The sequence below is a fragment of the Ailuropoda melanoleuca genome, chromosome 9 (assembly GCF_002007445.2).
Source record: "Ailuropoda melanoleuca isolate Jingjing chromosome 9, ASM200744v2, whole genome shotgun sequence".
NCBI classification, from domain to species: domain Eukaryota; kingdom Metazoa; phylum Chordata; class Mammalia; order Carnivora; family Ursidae; genus Ailuropoda; species Ailuropoda melanoleuca.
Genome location: NC_048226.1, coordinates 90,710,454 through 90,723,185, shown reverse-complemented (window position 1 = coordinate 90,723,185; position 12,732 = coordinate 90,710,454).

Genomic DNA, 12,732 nt, shown 5'->3' with positions numbered 1-12,732 from the left:
CGGGTGGTGTCTGTTTGCAAAGGGCTTGGTATCTGCAATGGCATCCTTCTTGGGCTAGGAGGACTGGAGTTTTATGACCTTTGTTTGTTTGCTTTGTGTTAGCAGTTAACTTACTATGGGTTCCCCTTAAGTATTGGCAACGAAAGGGCATCATGAATGCCCATAGGCCAATGAGGCAAGAGCTGCGGTGCCGGAGATGTGAAAGAATCCCAGATTTGTATTTGTACAACGTGCCCTTGTTTCTTGACCCACCATGTAGACCTATGTCAACTTTGGACTATTATTTAACCCCTTTGAGCTTCAGTTTCCTCGTTTGTGAAGTGGGGACCCTCCTCAGTCCTACTAATAGAGCCAGGGTTTCAAATAGCATCATGGATCTGGATGTGCCTTGACAACTAGACAGTGTTGGGCAAACATTTGCTTCCCAGATTTTGGCATAACAGTCATTTATGGAGTCAAAGGCAGTGAACTCCTTGACTGGATTTGTACTAGAAAAAGAATGAAAATGGTTTTCGAATTTCAACTTTTTTTTTTTTTTGTATCTGTTTTGTAGAAGTTTTCTTTTGCTCCTTCAACCAGTGGTAGGCAGCCTTTGAAAGAAGGCCAGCCTAGGAGCCACTCTGGTCCTTGTGTGGCTGAGTCACGAGATGGAGAGAAAGTGTGAGCTTGCAGAAGCAGGCGATGTGAGAAAGCTCACCCGATACCCTGGGTCGCAGGAAGGAGACTGAGACGCAGGTGAAGAAATGTATTACAGGTTATCCGGCGAGTCAATCCCAGACGCGGATGCCAGCCCAGCCCTGTAGGTTCCAATGCCTGTTCTTTCACTCCTTTATGTCGCCCGCAGTAAAAGCACCTCTGAATACATGGGTAGGGCTGAGGTGGAACTATACACACGGGACACGAGTGCCCTGTTGGAAACTTTGCTGTGGCTTTTACCAGCCAGCCCTCAGGATAAAACCCACCCAGAGCCAGTTAAAATCAGCCTGGGCTGTAATGAGCCAACAGCTTCCAGAGCAAGAACACCTCTCTTGTTGGCTCCAGGTGACAGCAGGAGAGCAGGTCAGGAATGAGGAACCAGGAAGCCACTGGGAAAAGATCTTGCTACCTGGACCGTTTCCTGGAATACGATAGTTAAATAAGGCAAACCCTGATAACTTTTTCAGATGTGTGTGTGTGTGTGTGTGTGTGTGTGTGTGTGTGTGTGTGTGTGCAGTTTTAAAGGAAGCCTATTCGGTGACATGAGATTCAAGACTTGTGCATGAAATGCCCTCAGTCTGGTGAGACCCTCCTTGCGGACCTGCTTTCTCTGTTGGAAGCGTCCGCAGGTAGCACACCTGTCCAGCAGGAGCGCTCTGTCAAGATGCATTAGTGTCATCTGGGATGATGTTGCCCACGGCTCCCTCCCCAGATTAGAAAGAGGGAAGCGGAGCACCTCTAGGAGATCTTGGGGATGACATTTAAAAAGCCACGGCTGTCCTAGCTGAGCCTGGAGCCTGGCGAGGGCTTCGCGCCCATATTATTTATGTCTGCAATCTCTGTCAGAGCCACATCTGGGGACAAAGGATCAAACTCCGACAAATTTAATTGAGGCTCATCACGTAGATGAAATTGAGACACTACACAAGGCAATTTGTCATGGTTGGAAAATACCTTTCTGAGTACCCCCGAACGCACTGTCTTCCTGGCATTCCCAAGTACGCTCTCACCAGATACGCTCCAGAGAGATGACACCTTTTAGGGGTTCAGGGACCACATAAAGGTGAGGGATGTTTTCCTTGGGGGCAACAATGGCTCTTTTGTCTCATAGCTCCCCTATTCATACCATATTGAGGGCTTAATAAGACCTGAAAAGGTGCCGGTAGCTTTAAAAGCTGACGCAAACTCCAGGGTTCTGTACAAAACATAATATCCCTGGGAAAATAGACAGCATAAAACCATAAACAAAACACACCTGACCAATGCATTGATAAAAGCCAAACTGGTATTACAGCCTGCTGGGAAAGAAGGCTCATTCCTGGTAGTGACACTTGGACATTCTGGGGGTAGGTCGGAAACCAGGAAAGAGAGAAAGCCTTCTTGTTGAGACTTGCTGCTAGAACCTATGTAGGGCACGCCAAACCCTTCCCTCGTTAACTATTTGACTCTTCCTACAGGCTCAAACATATTACCTGGGCAGTTGCGAAATGAGAACAGTTGTGGGACAAAGAACACATTGTTAAACCGCAGAGTTGCACAGTGGCTGCCTGGAGCACCGGGTTAAAGGAAACTGAACTGGAGGATTGGCTGGGATCGTGAGTCTGCGCGGCTCAGTCTAAGGCCCTGATCCTGAGAAACTTGCTGGGTTCCTGCCCTTTGATTCAGAGAAAGCAGCTTTCCAGCTGGGGCAGACTCCCTCCCCCACAGAAAATAAAATAAAGTCAATAGCACATAAAAATTCTTTGTACTTTTTTCAGTGCCTTTCATCTGCTGAGCTCAAAGGACGATGAGGGTATTAACTCTGGCTACACCCCTTAGTGGTAGGTGGAGAGTTTGCTCGTCCCTCTGTTTTATGGATGGTGACCTGAGATAGGGAGAAGTTAAGCAATGTGACCGGGGTCACGCAATTGGTCAGGGGTGGAGCTGGGAAGAGAAGTTAAGGGTTCCCATTCCAGTCCCGTGCCCCCTGCAGGCTCTGTTGAGAGATGCAGCTGGTTAAAACTTGAAGGAAGTGGAATCACAGGTTAGGATCAGGAATGGAAATCTGCAATCGTCTTGCCAACGTCTTCACTTCCCAGAGGAGATGAGGCTTGGGAAGTTGATGTGATTAAAAATGTAGTTAATTACAGAGCAGGTGCTAGAATCTTGTCTCTTAACTTCCAGTCCAAGGTGGTTTCCACTTCACTGTGCTACATACAGTATCTCTGTCTACACCGGCTTTGCAAACTTTAGAGGACCTAACAACTTCATTGGTGTTCAAGAAATGTGTGATGATGATTTGATAGTCTCATACCAGCTTTCCTTCTCTGTGCCCTTGTATTCATTTTTCAGCATTCAGTCCAAGACCCAGGACAACTAGGAAACCCTACCTGATCACCTCTAAACAACTCTAGCTTCTACCATTTGAATCCCACATTTGCCCTGGGATCAGGCATCATTCCCTACTCTAAGGTGTCCCTGTCTCTCCCCTTGACTCAACCACCTCCACAGGCTAGGGTTCCACAACACTTTGTATCTTACTCTTCCATAACGTGTGAAAGACTTGATCATAATCCATGATGTACTTGTGTCTCTGTCCCACGAGACCTTTTACATGCATTGATTCATATGACCTTATAGCAATTTCAAATTGCAAATTTAAACCTTTTGGTAACAAGTGAAGAAAGGTAGAGGTGAAATAATTTTGCCAAGTTCTCGCTGCTGGTGAGTCACTTGCAAGCCAAGTGTTTTACACTATGATTCTGAGTTCTTTCTATTTCACTGAGCTGTGTTTTTCAAGGGCACCAACCACGTGTTTTACATCTCCCTCTCCTCTATAGGGACTGGTATGATAATGATCGCTGATGAAATTCTGATTGCTCTGAAAAGAAATGGATCATAGCACATCACCTGATACCTACCAATGATGAGCCATGATTTTTGTTGTGTCTGCCTCCTATATCCACACATGTGGGCAAGTGTGTGGGTTCTTTATATCCACAACGGCTCGCATCTAGTCAAATACATCTTTAAATCCCAGCTTTCATGGAAAACCATGTGAAGTGTTTAGGACAATGATTATAATGGGGGGACATGGAGATGGCAGTGTCTTAGTTGCTTGGAGAGGTTTTTCCAACTATCCCTTCTCCCACAAAATTGTAATAGGGGCTCCAAAGTTTTCTTTAGTGGAGAATCACTGGCGAGAGATGTATTAGTTCAAGTAACACTAACTGCTACAATGAATAGACTCCATTCATATAACGGCTCACACTTATTAGAAGTTTTTTTGGTGTTTGATACAATAGTTCTGGAAATGTATGAATGTGTTGTCAGGCTGGCTCTGCTTCATGTCGTTATTGGGAGACGGTCTCACAAAATTCTGTTACCTCACCACTTGCTTCCAAGGTTGCCATGATGAGCTCCATGCCTGCCAGCAAAAAGGGCAAGAGCTTAGAGATTTTTATTGTGTGGACCTGGAAGTCATGTTTCACTGGCCCAACAGTCACATGACCACACCGTAACTGCAAGGGAGGCTGGGAAATGAAATTCAGCAGTGTGTCTAGGAACAGAGGAATACATTTATTCTGAGCTCAGATTACTGATACCATCTCATTAAAATGCCTGTGTTGCAGGCATCTTTTCCCTCATTCATTCATTCATTTACTCATAAACTTAACAACTATTCATCGAGGGTCAATTATATGTTCGGCACGATCGTCAGTGACTAGATAGAGGCAAAAGCAGACAACAGGGGGTGTTTACAGACTAATATAAAAAACAGACGTAATTCAAATAGTCACACAAATCAATGTATGCTTACACTTCTGATAAGTGCTGATTTTGAAAGAAAGGAATACAGTGTCAATGAGAACTCAAAACAGAGGCTTATGATTTAGACTGGTTGGTCAAGGATGACATCTCTAAAGATGTGTTTTCAGAACCGAGAATAGGAGTTAACCAATGAGCTGATGGATAAGAGCCAGAGAAGTTTTCCTAACCAGTCCCAAATAAAACTGTGTCTAATACATAAGACGGTTTATATCCTGGGGTAGGGGGAGAAACATGCTGCAAACACATGGTATAATTTAGTCAAGCAACTAGTAGGTCTTGAATTAAACCAACTGCCTGTCTTTCAACTGGTGGCCTTGGCAGTGACCAGTGGTGAGGTTCTCCAAGTATGGACAATCAGCTTGAGACAGGAGTGGATGAATAATCTACCTGACACTCTTCCTGAGCATGCTGTCAAGGGACTCCTTTGGGTACACAGCAGCTCCTGTTCCCTCTCCAGGGATAATGCGCAGCTTCCTCCGTAGAGATGGTCAGGAGTCTTTGCTGTGCTGATAGCTAATTAAATATATCATGGCCTGGGCTCGGGCTGTTCTGCTTCCTGAATCAATGCTGAGAATCTTCAGTTTGCTTTTCTTATGCATATGTTTTTGCCATGATTATGGCACTTGGGTTGTGTCAATATCGCTGAACTGTGCTATGTTGTGTCATAGCATGTCAGGACAATATCCTACAATAACAGGGTACAGAAAGTCTGGCACAATACAAGGGAAAATAAGCCTGAGAAAAAGAGAGAGAACAAAGTCATTTATTTGTAAGATAACAAGCAGGTTGAACATTTTTCTTTTTGGAAGCTGCTGGTTTCCCAGGGCAAACACCCCACAGGTAGCAGAGTCCCAGGTACTGTTTAAAACGAGGTATGATTCCATCACAACTATAACTTGGTATATATATTTTAAAGGTATGTCCTGCCAAGAAAGATATTAATGAGGTATTGCACCATTTCTCCTCCTATTGCTTATATGGAAATGCTGTGTCCAAATGAGACTCCTTGGGGGTTTTAAATTTAGGCTGGGGAAGAATTACCCACACAAGCTATTTTCTGACCTGAGTTCTGTGGTGGGATGACAAAGTTTATTTAACAAGTGCCATTGGTCAGGCTGCCTTTTCTGCAGTTATGTGTCGTTTTAACCAATGAAATATTGATGACTCATTTCACTCTCCTGGGCCTCAGTCTGCTCATCTAGGATTTATGGATGAGAAGTCTGTACAACAAAAGCGTTGAACAGGCCCTTTCCCCTGCTGAGTGTGGGGTAGGTGCATTGGATAGTACTGGTCAGATAGGCTGAGGGCCAGGTGTGCCTTTGGGTTCTGTAATCTTGCATTTTAGCTACTTCCTTGGTGGTGCCACGAAGCATTGAATCTCCTTGGGGTGAGCGCTGAAATCCGAGCCCCCCAATTTCACTCACATGTAATTTGTTTGCACTCTTCTAAAGAAAGCAGTGATATCTGTGAAACAATAGGTTTGGCAGGCTAGAGAGTTAGTGCTAACACATGTTAAAATTGTACTTATTTGAATCTAAAATAGTCCACATGTTGTGGAAAATTGCCTACCGTGGCATGCTGGCCACTGTTTGGGAAAAGCTCTGTGGAAAGCATCAGCAATAAAGTTTCTTCAATAAAGTTTCTTCTCTCCTCTTTGCTTTCTTCACCGATTACTTAATAGCTGGTAAGGACTCTTCAAGGGGCAGGAGCTCCTTCAAAGTGACCACATATGACTGCATTTATTCCTTCCACAGGTCTTAAGATTATTTTCTTGTCTGTGTCTCGAGGGCAGGGATTGTGTTTGAGCTACGTGGGACCCTCAGAGTTGCCGTGGTGCCTGGCACAGGGAGTGCCTCAGTGAGGCTGTGCTGGGTGCATAGACACTATCTTGGGGGTCATGGTGCTCTGGATTTAGTAGGGGGAATGGGTAGTAAGTAGAACTAGTAAACCTGCCACAAAGCATGCAAATGCTAGGTGAAGAATGGTGAGGGTGGATTCATGGACAAGACTTGAACTCCATTTTGAAGAATGAGTAGACAAAAAAGAAAGGAATTCAGGGCAGAGGAATGTCCAGGAACCTGGATGGGAAGGATGAGATTGAGAGCTATGAAAACCTTGGTATGGAAAGTGACCATACGGCTGAGTAGAAGACAGTAATAACCACACAGCTAGCCCTTCCTGTGAGTCAGTAACTCTTCCAAACAGTCCTCATGCACTACCTTCCTTAATCCTCTTGCCTGCCTTGTGAGGTAAGGATTATTAGAATCCCTGTTTTATGAAGGAAGAATGGGAACAGTGCTAGGTGGCCGAAGAACAGCAGTGAAGCTGGTGAGTGAAGACAGGCACCCTGGCTCAGATCCTATGCTCATAAGGATGACATCATATTGGATGAGAAAAGAAATGGGGCTGGAAGAGATTAAAAAGGTGGTGTGTGCTAACAATTAAACATGTAATGGGGCTACCCCAGATCCCAGGGCAGAGGGTGCTGGTTGGCATAAAGTTTTGTCATGGAAAAGACCTCCCAAATATTGTTGTGTTTGTAGTCACTCACCTTGCCCACTCCTCAGAACAACTGGGAATGGCAAAGTGGCTTCTTTGGGCAGATAATAGAGGTAGGTGTCCATCAACAAACATTGATAGGTACTTCCTATTTGTCCAGAATGATGGCTGATTTTAAATGAATGAGTGAAGAGATAAATGAATGGCATCAATGGTAGAGGAAGTCTGTGAAGGTTTGGGTATTTGTGACCAAGAATAATGGTTGTTATCTTGTGGGCAATGGGGAGTCCACTGTATGTTTTAAACAAGGATAAAATATATTCAGATGTATGGACTAGAAACCATTAGAAACATAGTTTTGTAGCTGTATGGAGAGTAGAGTAGAGATGGTCAACTTTGCAGTGGGCTAGGCAAATGAAGCAGTGGATATTATGAGGAGGGGAAAGGTTTGAGAGGTACTTGTAGGGAAGAAGTCAAAGGAGAGGAGTGAATACAGAGGATAAAGGGGAAGTGGAAGTCATAAGCAGTGTTTGATCTCATTAAGCAGTGGTTTGTAAAATATGACCCAGAGCATTTGACCTTTGACCCAGTGTCTTACATATGGACACATGGGAAACAAAGATTTAGACCAGCTTATACCATGTCATGTGTCCCTGTTTATCTATCTAATAGGAAGCCTTAGTAGGAGTTCAGAGAAGGGGTAAACTCAGTATTTTTAAAAGACCAGGATATATATACACACAGAGAGAGAGACAGAGAGAGTGTCTGTGTGTGTATGTGTGTGTTTAAAGTTAAAACACTTAGGAAATGTATTTTGGCATAAGTAGACATACAAAGAGTCTAGGGAAATAAAGCTCTTTTTACCAGAACGTGCTCAGTGCTGGAATTCATTCATAGGAAAGAGGAGTTCCTATGAAAAGAAACAGGGGCCTCTTTCTCATAGTCTTACTTCTTCCAACTTGCCTGGGTTTGCCAGTGGGTGGGGAAGGGCTGCCATGGGGGTAGGGGTAATGTGTGGAATCAGAGCCATCACCATCTATCAACCATGGTCCATTGATCTTTTATTTTCACTATCCCCATGATTTCTTCTTTTCAAATTGGCAGCTACAAGCAGCAGAAGGAAATTGGAGCCTGCATGATTTTTGCCTCAGTGGTTTAAGCTTTGACTTTATTTATGCCTTTAATTTTCTATTTAGCAAATAATTGTTGCCTTACACTCTGTTTCATGAAATGTCCTGGAATTGAAATTAGATTCTGCCCTTGGATATGCATCTCTGATTCCTGTTGACAGTCCCCATGATGTCATACTTTGAGCTGAGGCCCTTCCAGAGCAGGTCAGGCTTCCAGGCATGGAGTTTCTCCTCCTCTCCCCTCTGCTGCTGCAATGCTCCCTCAGAACTATCTGGTATGGCTCACCAGCCCTCCCCATTATTGTTCCTTTAACACCTGGCCTCAATCTTCAAGCAGTCAAGCACCAGGAAGGCCATATTGTAGCGGAAAAAAATCTGGGCTTGGTGTTAGCAACCTTGTTCTGTCACTTGGGAGCAAGATGATGTTGAGAAATTACTTAACAATGATGGCCCCAGTAAAATGGGAATAAAAATCAACTTCCTCAAAAGACTCATGATAATTCAAAATGTGGGACCTAAATAATGGAAACACAGGAAGGGTTTAACACAAGGCCACGGTGGCTATTTCCAGTTTTATAATTACGAGGGCTTCAGACACAAGAGAGAGCACTATTGGTGGTGGTGGGAGGGCAGTTTCATGAAAGACTTCTTGCAGAAAGAGGAATTTCACTTAGGTCTTGAAGGATGAAAAGACTTGGCTGGGCCGCAATGACTCCTTGGCTGGGACTGACATGGAGGACTCAGGGCCGTGGGTACTCACAGGCACTGGCTGTAGGTCTGTCCTCTCCTGGAAGATGATTTTCACTGTCATTGCTGTGCTCAGGGTGCTGGACTCTCCTAGCAAGACTTGGGAGGTTGGGGCCTCTGTTCTGTCTTCACCCTCACCACGTCTTTCTTCTCCCACATGATTCCTTCCCATCTCCTCGCTGGGGTCCCAACACTAAACTTTTGGGCCTTAAAACGTGTCTGTGAGTTGTAGACTTTGTTTTTGCCATGCCTTAGAGTTTCTTAGATTATTCTGTTTCCTCTCTCCTTCCCTCCCTCTGTCACTTTCTTTTCCCTTCTTTCCTTCCCTTCTTTCATCCTATCTAGCACAGTGAACTTTTTAATATGGTGAGCCACATTGGCTTTGAATTCCTACTCTGCTACTTATAGGACATAAGTGAGTTTTTATGTCTCTAAACATTAGTTTCATCCCCTAAAATGAGAAAAGTAATTATACTTACATCCTAGAAATCTCAGGACGATTAAATGTGCTAATATATTTTAGGGCATCCATCAGCATTTCTGGCCTTGAATAAAAGCTCATTAATATTTCCTTTAGTTATTACTCAAAAGGTACTTATTGTTGAAAAAAATGCATGTACGTGTGTGTGTGCGCTCGCGTGTGCACACATGTGCACGTGTGGGCACATTTGTATCTAAATGTAATTAGAAGGGCATAGAGGAGTTGTATGTGCTGAGACCATAGAGACCCTCAAACAAGAAGCACCAGAGAATAGAAACTTCTTGTTTACTAATTCTGTACCCTCCCCATGGAATGCCATATTTATTGATGTTGCTTCTTTGCAAAACACTATTGATGCTCTATGACTGCAATTGGCCTTGAAGGATTACTTGGATCTCCCTCCCGCACCTCCCTCCTAGCACAGTGCCCCACGTAGTGCCTGTGTAAAGAAAAGAAACCTAAAACAGGTTTCCACAACTGCATGGACTGAGACAAAAATAAGTTGGTGTCAAATTCTACAAGACTTTGTTTGGTAAGTTCAGTTAAAATGCCAAGATCAGACCACTGCCTTCAAATCCTCTTGCGTTTATTAGTAGAACTCAATCAAAGCTACCACAGCCAGCACAAGGACTATGGTGGTCCAGTTGAGAGAACAATCAGAGATCCTTTAGCTGTGTAAATGGTGAGATAAAATGAAAATCAACAATGGAATATGACCAGACTTAGTGTGAATTAATTTATATAAGAAATAAGATACATTCCATATGTAGGAAATGACCTCATCTACCTTGTTCATTGCTGTATCTTTTCTGGACAGCAGTCCTTGACACTCAATAGGCCATCAATAAATACTTGTGAATCGATAAATGATTCAATAATGGCCGTAGAAGAAGGAGCTGGCTTTACAAGAACTGTTAAATTTTATTGAGTGTTCAATTGTGTGCCACCAACTTTAACATACATTATCTTATTTAATCCAAACAACAAGGCATTATGGTAGGTTCTATTATTATTTCAATTTTTGAGATGAGGAAACTAAAGCTTGGGGAAGTTAAATCCCTAGGCCAACACCATACAAGTGGTTGGTCTGATGCTTTTCACATCCTGATACACAGTCTTAAATGTCTCTTTTTCCTCTCACCAAATGGTAACAGAAAAAATCCCAGTTCAACATTTTAATATAGCATAAAACTCATTAAGTACTCCAGAGGTTCTATTATCAGGTAGACCATGGTTTCATATTCCATAGGGCTCTGCCTCAGTTTCTCCATTTGTAAGGTGGAAATGATGAAGTTTGCCTCTTCTTTGGGAGGTTATGAGATTTTAATTAGAGCAACAGTTATTAAAATGCTTTGAAGTTAGAAAGTGCTTATTAATATCAGGGCTCATGATTATGTTTCCAAATAGGATATCCTTGTCTTTAAAGCCAATTGCCTGGGATGAGCCCCAAGGCCCCCCAGAGGGAATGGTAGGGAGCATTCATGTTGGATGCCTAATTCAGCCCATATGGTTTTGCAGTGATTCCGTAAGTGAGGAGGAGAGTGAATAATCCCATCTCTTTAACTTTCAAGTGTGGGAACATTAGAGTTTGCTCCTTAATGATTATAACATTCAGGAATGTTGGCACCTTTTCTTCCTGACTTCACGTTATGAAACTCAGAGAGTGTTGAGTAACAGGATGTACATTCATGCCATTTTTGGTTTCTTTGGGGGTTCATTTGGGAAACCTTCCTTCAGGCAAGAGCTACAGTGGTTAGACACGGAGCAGCCCTTTAACCTCAGGGCTGTTGCCTCCAACATGGTGTAAAGGTCCTGGTGTGTGGAGTAAGAGTTGGATCCTGTTCCTCATCAGTTAGGAGCCATTGTTTGCAAATGTGTTCCCTGATGGAAAAGGATTAGGTCCTGGACAGTAGAGAACATCATGTTCATATTGCAAAATCTTGGTATGATCTAGTCTTGGGCTGATGGGGATTTGATAAAACATTCTTCTTGGCTGAAAATGTCATCATAGGGCTCAGCATATTGCTGAATCCCACCCCGCCAGCAACCCCCCCATCTTCACATGCAAGGCCAGATTTAGAGAAGTCCCTTTGGCTCTGCTGGAGGTGCCTCAGTGCTGTGGGAAGACCACAGGACTCCAGTCAGAAAACTGACTTTGCCACCCTAACGTGGGGGCAAGTTGTTTTAACTCCGCAGCTTAAGTGTTCTCATTGCAGAGTGGGGACCTTGATTCTTGACTCTGTTTATCACCCAGGGTTTTGTGATTAGCAGATGAACCTATCTCTACTGCTACCTCTATCTACTAACCTACCTATTGATCAACAGTAGAGCAATAGGGACGCCTGGGTGGCACAGTGGTTGAGCGTCTGCCTTCGGCTCAGGGCGTGATCCCGGCGTTATGGGATCGAGCCCCACATCAGGCTCCTCTGCTATGAGCCTGCTTCTTCCTTTCACTCCCCCTGCTTGTGTTCCCTCTCTCGCTGGCTGTCTCTCTCTGTCAAATAAATAAATAAAATCTTAAAAAAAACACCAACCCCCCCCCAAAAAAAAAAAACAGTAGAGCAATAGATAGATTGACAGAGATAAAGGGACACATGGATGTGGGAGGTAGTCTAACATGATGACCATGATGTGGATTCAAATTCTGTGTGGCCTTAGGAAAGGTACTTAACTTCTGTAAGTCTCAGTTTCTTCCTTTGGTAGAGGGGGATGGAAATGATAATATTCACCTCAGAAGATTATGAAAATGAAATGAGATGATGTATGTGGAAGCACTTAGCGCAAAACCCAGCACATTGTAAGCTCTTAACAAATGCTAGCTGTAGTCATCATCCTCATTGTTGGGAGAATAATTAGAAAATTATAGGAAGTTATATACATGCAGAGTGTATTACTATGTTTTAAATTTGCTGTTTATTTTGGCAAAAGCAATTCTGAGGCTTACAAATTGTTCTTCGGGAAAATGAATTATTCACCAGGTTATTGGCCTCAGCACATTTCATCCTCAGCAGGAACAAGAGAAGTGCAAAATCTGCTGGCTGCAGCTGTGGCCCACTTACAGGATGCACTTGAGGAAATCCAGCACAGTGAGAACCTGGCTGTAACTGTTTCTTGTGAGGTCAATGTCTTTTGCAGAATAGGATCAATGTTGAAAAGATGCCTGGAAAGTGAATCTATGCATATTGAAAGCTATCTTTTTATTAAGTTTCCTTACAAATGTACAAACATGTTTAGCCAGAAATTGGGACATAAAATCACACTGGGAAACTTAGCTGATATTTCCAGTCCTGACTTTAATAGAAAAATAATAAGTGTGTGTTAATGAGATAAACTATAATTATAAAAGAGCTAGGTTTTACTTTCAGTGTG